Raw genomic sequence first — 6,146 nt, forward strand, 5'->3', positions numbered from 1 at the left:
GCGCAGAGAGAGAGAGAGCGCAGAGAGAGAGAGCGCAGAAGAAAGAGAGAGAGCGCAGAGAGAGAGAAAGAGCGCAGAGAGAGAAAGAGCGCAGAGAGAGAGAAAGAGCGCAGAGAGAGAGAAAGAGCGCAGAGAGAGAGAAAGAGCGCAGAGAGAGAGAAAGAGCGCAGAGAGAGAGAAAGAGCGCAGAGAGAGAGAGAGAGCGCAGAGAGAGAGAGAGAGCGCAGAGAGAGAGAAAGAGCGCAGAGAGAGAGAAAGAGCGCAGAGAGAGAGAAAGAAAGAGCGCAGAGAGAGAGAAAGAAAGAGCGCAGAGAGAGAGAAAGAAAGAGCGCAGAGATAGAAAGAAAGAGCGCAGAGAGAGAAAGAAAGAGCGCAGAGAGAGAAAGAAAGAGCGCAGAGAGAGAAAGAAAGAGCGCAGAGAGAGAAAGAAAGAGCGCAGAGAGAGAAAGAAAGAGCGCAGAGAGAGAGAGTGCAGAGAGAGAAAGAAAGAGCGCAGAGAAAGAAAGAGCGCAGAGAGAGAGAAAGAAAGAAAGAGCGCAGAGAGAGAAAGAAAGAGCGCAAAGAGAGAAAAAAAGAGCGCAAAGAGAGAAAGAAAGAGCACAGAGAGAAAGAAAGAGCACAGAGAGAGAGAGAGAGAGAGAAAGAGCGCAGAGAGAGAGAAAGAAAGAGCGCAGAGAGAGAAAGAAAGAGTGCAGAGAGAGAGAGAAAGAAAGAGCGCAGAGAGAGAAAGAAAGAGCGCAGAGAGAGAGAGCGCAGAGAGAGAAATAAAGAGCGCAGAGAGAGAAAGAAAGAGCGCAGAGAGAGAAAGAAAGAGCGCAGAGAAAGAAAGAGCGCAGAGAAAGAAAGAGCGCAGAGAGAGAGAGAAAGAAAGAGCGCAGAGAGAGAAAGAAAGAGCGCAAAGAGAGAAAAAAAGAGCGCAAAGAGAGAGAGCGCAGAGAGAGAAAGAGAAAGAAAGAGCGCAGAGAGAGAGAGAGAGCGCAGAGAGAGAGAGAGAGCGCAGAGAGAGAGAGAAAGAGCGCAGAGAGAGAGAAAGAAAGAGCGCAGAGAGAGAAAGAAAGAGCGCAGAGAGAGAGAGAAAGAAAGAGCGCAGAGAGAGAGAGAAAGAGAGCGCAGAGAGAGAGAGAGAGCGCAGAGAGAGAAAGAGCGCAGACAGAGAGAGAGAGAGAAAGAAAGTGCGCAGAGAGAAAGAAAGAGCGCAGAGAGAAAGAAAGAGCGCAGAGAGAGAGAAAGAAAGAGCGCAGAGAGAGAAAGAAAGAGCGCAGAGAGAGAAAGAAAGAAAGAGCGCAGAGAGAGAAAGAAAGAAAGAGCGCAGAGAGAGAGAGAAAGAAAGAGCACAGAGAGAGAGAAAGAGCGCAGAGAGAGAGAAAGAGCGCAGAGAGAGAGAAAGAGCGCAGAGAGAGAGAAAGAGCGCAGAGAGAGAGAAAGAGCGCAGAGAGAGAAAGAAAGAGCGCAGAGAGTAAGAGAGAAAGAGTGCAGAGAGATAGAGGAAGAAAGAGCGCAGAGAGAGAGAGAGAGAAAGAGCGCAGAGAGAGAGAGCGCAGAGAGAGAAAGAGCGCAGAGAGAAAGAGAGAGCGCAGAGAGAGAGAGCGCGCAGAGAGAGAGAGCGCGCAGAGAGAGAGAGCGCAGAAGAGAGAGAGCGCAGAGAGAGAAAGAGCGTAGAGAAAAAAAGAGCGCAGAGAGAGGAAGAAAGAGCGCAGACAATGAAAGAGAGCGCAGAGAGAGAAAGAAAGAGCGCAGAGAGAGAGAAAGAGCGCAGAGAGAGAAAGAGCACAGAGAGAGAGAAAGAGCACAGAGAAAGAGAAAGAGCACAGAGAGAGAGAAAGAGCGCAGAGAGAGAGAAAGAGCGCAGAGAGAGAGAAAGAGCGCAGAGAGAGAGAAAGAGCGCAGAGAGAGAGAAAGAGCGCAGAGAGAGAGAAAGAGCGCAGAGAGAGAGAAAGAGCGCAGAGAGAGAAAAAGAGCGCAGAGAGAGAAAGAAAGAGCGCAGAGAGAGAGAAAGAAAGAGCGCAGAGAGAGAGAGAGAAATAAAGAGCGCAGAGAGAGAAAGAAAGAGCGCAGAGAAAGAAAGAGCGCAGAGAGAGAGAAAGAAAGAGCGCAGAGAGAGAAATAAAGAGCGCAAAGAGAGGAAAAAAGAGCGCAAAGAGAGAAAGAAAGAGCGCAAAGAGAGAAAGAAAGAGCGCAGAGAGAAAGAAAGAGCACAGAGAGAGAGAGCGCAGAGAGAGAAAGAGAAAGAAAGAGCGCAGAGAGAGAAAGAGAAAGAAAGAGCGCAGAGAGAGAAAGAGAAAGAAAGAGCGCAGAGAGAGAGAGCGCAGAGAGAGAGAGAGAGCGCAGAGAGAGAGAGAAAGAGCGCAGAGAGAGAGAAAGAAAGAGCGCAGAGAGAGAAAGAAAGAGCGCAGAGAGAGAGAGAGAAAGAAAGAGCGCAGAGAGAGAGAGAAAGAAAGAGCGCAGAGAGAGAGAGCGCAGAGAGAGAAATAAAGAGCGCAGAGAGAGAAAGAAAGAGCGCAGAGAAAGAAAAAGCGCAGAGAGACAGAAAGAAAGAGCGCAGAGAGAGAAAGAAAGAGCGCAAAGAGAGAAAAAAAGAGCGCAAAGAGAGAAAGAAAGAGCGCAGAGAGAAAGAAAGAGCACAGAGAGAGAGAGCGCAGAGAGAGAAAGAGAAAGAAAGAGCGCAGAGAGAGAAAGAGAAAGAAAGAGCGCAGAGAGAGAGAGAGAGAGAGAGAGAAAGAAAGAGCGCAGAGAGAAAGAAAGAAAGAGCGCAGAGAGAAAGAAAGAGCGCAGAGAGAGAGAGCGCAGAGAGAGAAAGAGAAAGAAAGAGCGCAGAGAGAGAGAGAAAGAGCGCCGAGAGAGAGAAAGAGCGCAGAGAGAGAGAAAGAGAAAGAAAGAGCGCAGAGAGAGAAAGTGCGCAGAGAGAGAAAGAGCGCAGAGAGAAAGAAAGAGCGCAGAGAGAGAGAGAGCGCAGAGAGAGAAAGAGCGCAGAGAGAGAAAGAGCGCAGAGAGAGAAAGAGCGAAGAGAGAGAAAGAGCGCAGAGAGAGAAAGAGCGCAGAGAGAAAGAAAGAGCGCAGAGAGAGAAGAGCGCAGAGAGCGATAGAAAGAGCGCAGAGAGCGAGAGAAAGAGCGCAGAGAGAGAGAAAGAAAGAGCGCAGAGAGAGAGAAAGAAAAAGCGCAGAGAGAGAAAGAAAGAGCGCAGAGAGAGAAAGAAAGAGCGCAGAGAGAGAAAGAAAGAGCGCAGAGAGAGAAAGAAAGAGCGCAGAGAGTGAGAGAGAAAGAGCGCAGAGAGTGAGAGAGAAAGAGCGCAGAGAGAAAGAAAGAGTGCAGAGAGAGAAAGAAAAAGAGCATAGAGAGACAAAGAGCGCAGAGAGAGAGAAAGAAAGAGCGCAGAGAGAGAGAAAGAAAGAGCGCAGAGAGAGAAAGAAAGAGCGCAGAGAGAGAAAGAAAGAGCGCAGAGAGAGAAAGAAAGAGCGCAGAGAGAGAAAGAAAGAGCGCAGAGAGAGAAAGAAAGAGCGCAGAGAGAGAAAGAAAGAGCGCAGAGAGAGAAAGAAAGAGCGCAGAGAGAGAGAGAAAGAAAGAGCGCAGAGAGAGAGGAAGAAAGAGCGCAGAGAGAGAGAAAGAAAGAGCGCAGAGAGAAAGAAAGAGCACATAGAGAGAGAAAGAGCGCAGAGAGAGAGAGAAAGAGCGCAGAGAGAGAGAGCGCAGAAAGAGAGAGCGCAGAGAGAGAGAGCGTAGAGAGAAAGAGAGAGAGAGCGCAGAGAGAGAGAAAGAAAGAGCGCAGAGAGAGAGAAAGAGCGTAGAGAAAAAAAGAGCGCAGAGAGGAAGAAAGAGCGCAGACAGAGAAAGAAAGAGCGCAGACAGAGAAAGAAAGAGCGCAGAGAGAGAGAAAGAGCGCAGAGAGAGAGAGAGCGCAGAGAGAGAAAGAGCGCAGAGAGAGAAAGAGCGCAGAGAGAGAGAAAGAGCGCAGAGAGAGAGAAAGAGCGCAGAGAGAGAAAGAAAGATCGCAGAGAGTGAGAAAGAGCGCAGAGAGAGAAAGAAAGAGCGCAGAGAGAGAAAGAAAGAGCGCAGAGAGAGAAAGAAAGAGCGCAGAGAGAGAGAAAGAAAGAGCGCAGAGAGAGAGCGCAGAGAGAGAAATAAAGAGCGCAGAGAGAGAAAGAAAGAGCGCAGAGAGAGAAAGAAAGAGCGCAAAGAGAGAAAAAAAGAGCGCAGAGAGAAAGAAAGAGTGCAGCGAGAAAGAAAGAGCGCAGAGAGAGAGAGCGCAGAGAGAGAAAGAGAAAGAAAGAGCGCAGAAAGAGAGAGAGATTGAGCGCAGAGAGAGAGAAAGAAAGAGTGCAGAGAGAGAAAGAAAGAGCGCAGAGTGAGAGAGCGCAGAGAGAAAGAATGAGCGCAGAGAGAGAGAAAGAGCGCAGAGAGAGAGAAAGAAAGTGCGCAGAGAGAAAGAAAGAGCGCAGAGAGAGAGCGCAGAGAGAGAAAGAGAAAGAAAGAGCGCAGAGAGAGAAAGAGAAAGAAAGAGCGCAGAGAGAGAAAGAGAAAGAAAGAGCGCAGAGAGAGAGAGAGAAAGAGCGCAGAGAGAGAAAGAGAAAGAGCGCAGAGAGAGAGAGAGAAAGAGCGCAGAAAGAGAGAAAGAAAGAGCGCAGCGAGAGAAAGAAAGAGCGCAGAGAGAGAGAGCGCAGAGAGAAAGAAAGAGCGCAGAGAGAGAGAAAGAGCGCAGAGAGAGAGAAAGAAAGTGCGCAGAGAGAAAGAAAGAGCGCAGAGAGAAAGAGCGCAGAGAGAGAAAGAGAAAGAAAGAGCGCAGAGAGAGAGAGAGAAAGAGCGCAGAGAGAGAGAGAGAGAGAAAGAAAGAGCGCAGAGAGAGAGAAAAAGCGCAGAGAGAGAGAAAGTAAGAGTGCAGAGAGAAAGAAAGAGTGCAGAGAGAAAGAAAGAGCGCAGAGAGAGAGAAAGAAAGAGCGCAGAGAGAGAAAGAGCGCAGAGAGAGAGAGCGCAGAGAGAGAAAGAGCGCAGAGAGAGAAAGAGCGCAGAGAGAGAAAGAGCGCAGAGAGAGAAAGAGCGCAGAGAGAGAAAGAGCGCAGAGAGAGAGAGAGAGCGCAGAGAGAGAGAGAGAGCGCAGAGAGAGAAAGAAAGAGCACAGAGAGAGAAAGAAAGAGCGCAGAGAGAGAGAAAGAAAGAGCGCAGAGAGAGAGCGCAGAGAGAGAGAGCGCAGAGAGAAAAATAAAGAGCGCAGAGAGAGAAAGAAAGAGCGCAGAGAAAGAAAGAGCGCAGAGAGAGAGAGCGCAGAGAGAGAAAGAGAAAGAAAGAGCACAGAGAGAGAAAGAGAAAGAAAGAGCGCAGAGAGAGAGAGAGAAAGAGCGCAGAGAGAGAGAAAGAAAGAGCGCAGAGAGAGAAAGAAAGAGCGCAGAGAGAGAGCGCAGAGAGAAAGAAAGAGCGCAGAGAGAGAGAAAGAGCGCAGAGAGAGAAAGAAAGAGCGCAGAGAGAGAAAGAGAAAGAAAGAGCACAGAGAGAGAAAGAGAAAGAAAGAGCGCAAAGATAGAAAGAAAGAGCGCAGAGAGAGAGAGCGCAGAGAGAAAGAAAGAGCGCAGAGAGAAAGAAAGAGCGCAGAGAGAAAGAAAGAGCGCAGAGAGAAAGAAAGAGCGCAGAGAGAGAGAAAGAGCGCAGAGAGAGAGAAAGAAAGTGCGCAGAGAGAAAGAAAGAGCACAGAAAGAAAGAGCGCAGAGAGAGAAAGAGAAAGAAAGAGCGCAGAGAGAGAGAGAGAGAAAGAGCGCAGAGAGAGAGAGAGAAAGAGCGCAGAGAGAGAGAAAGAGAAAGAAAGAGCGCAGAGAGAGAGAAAGAGCGCAGAGAGAGAGAAAGAGCGCAGAGAGAGAGAAAGAGCGCAGAGAGAGAAAGAAAGAGCGCAGAGAGAGAGAAAGTAAGAGTGCAGAGAGAAAGAAAGAGCGCAGAGAGAAAGAAAGAAAGAGCGCAGAGAGAGGAAGAAAGAGCGCAGAGAGAGAGAGAAAGAAAGAGCGCAGAGAGAGAGAAAGAGCGCAGAGAGAGAGAAAGAAAGAGCGCAGAGAGTGAAAGAAAGAGCGCAGAGAGAGAGAGAGCGCAGAGAGAGAGAGCGCAGAGAGAGAGAGCGCAGAGAGAGAGAGTGCAGAGAGAGAGAGCGCAGAGAGAAAGAGAGCGCAGAGAG

This window comes from Ascaphus truei, unplaced genomic scaffold, assembly GCF_040206685.1.
Source record: "Ascaphus truei isolate aAscTru1 unplaced genomic scaffold, aAscTru1.hap1 HAP1_SCAFFOLD_133, whole genome shotgun sequence".
Lineage (NCBI taxonomy): Eukaryota > Metazoa > Chordata > Amphibia > Anura > Ascaphidae > Ascaphus > Ascaphus truei.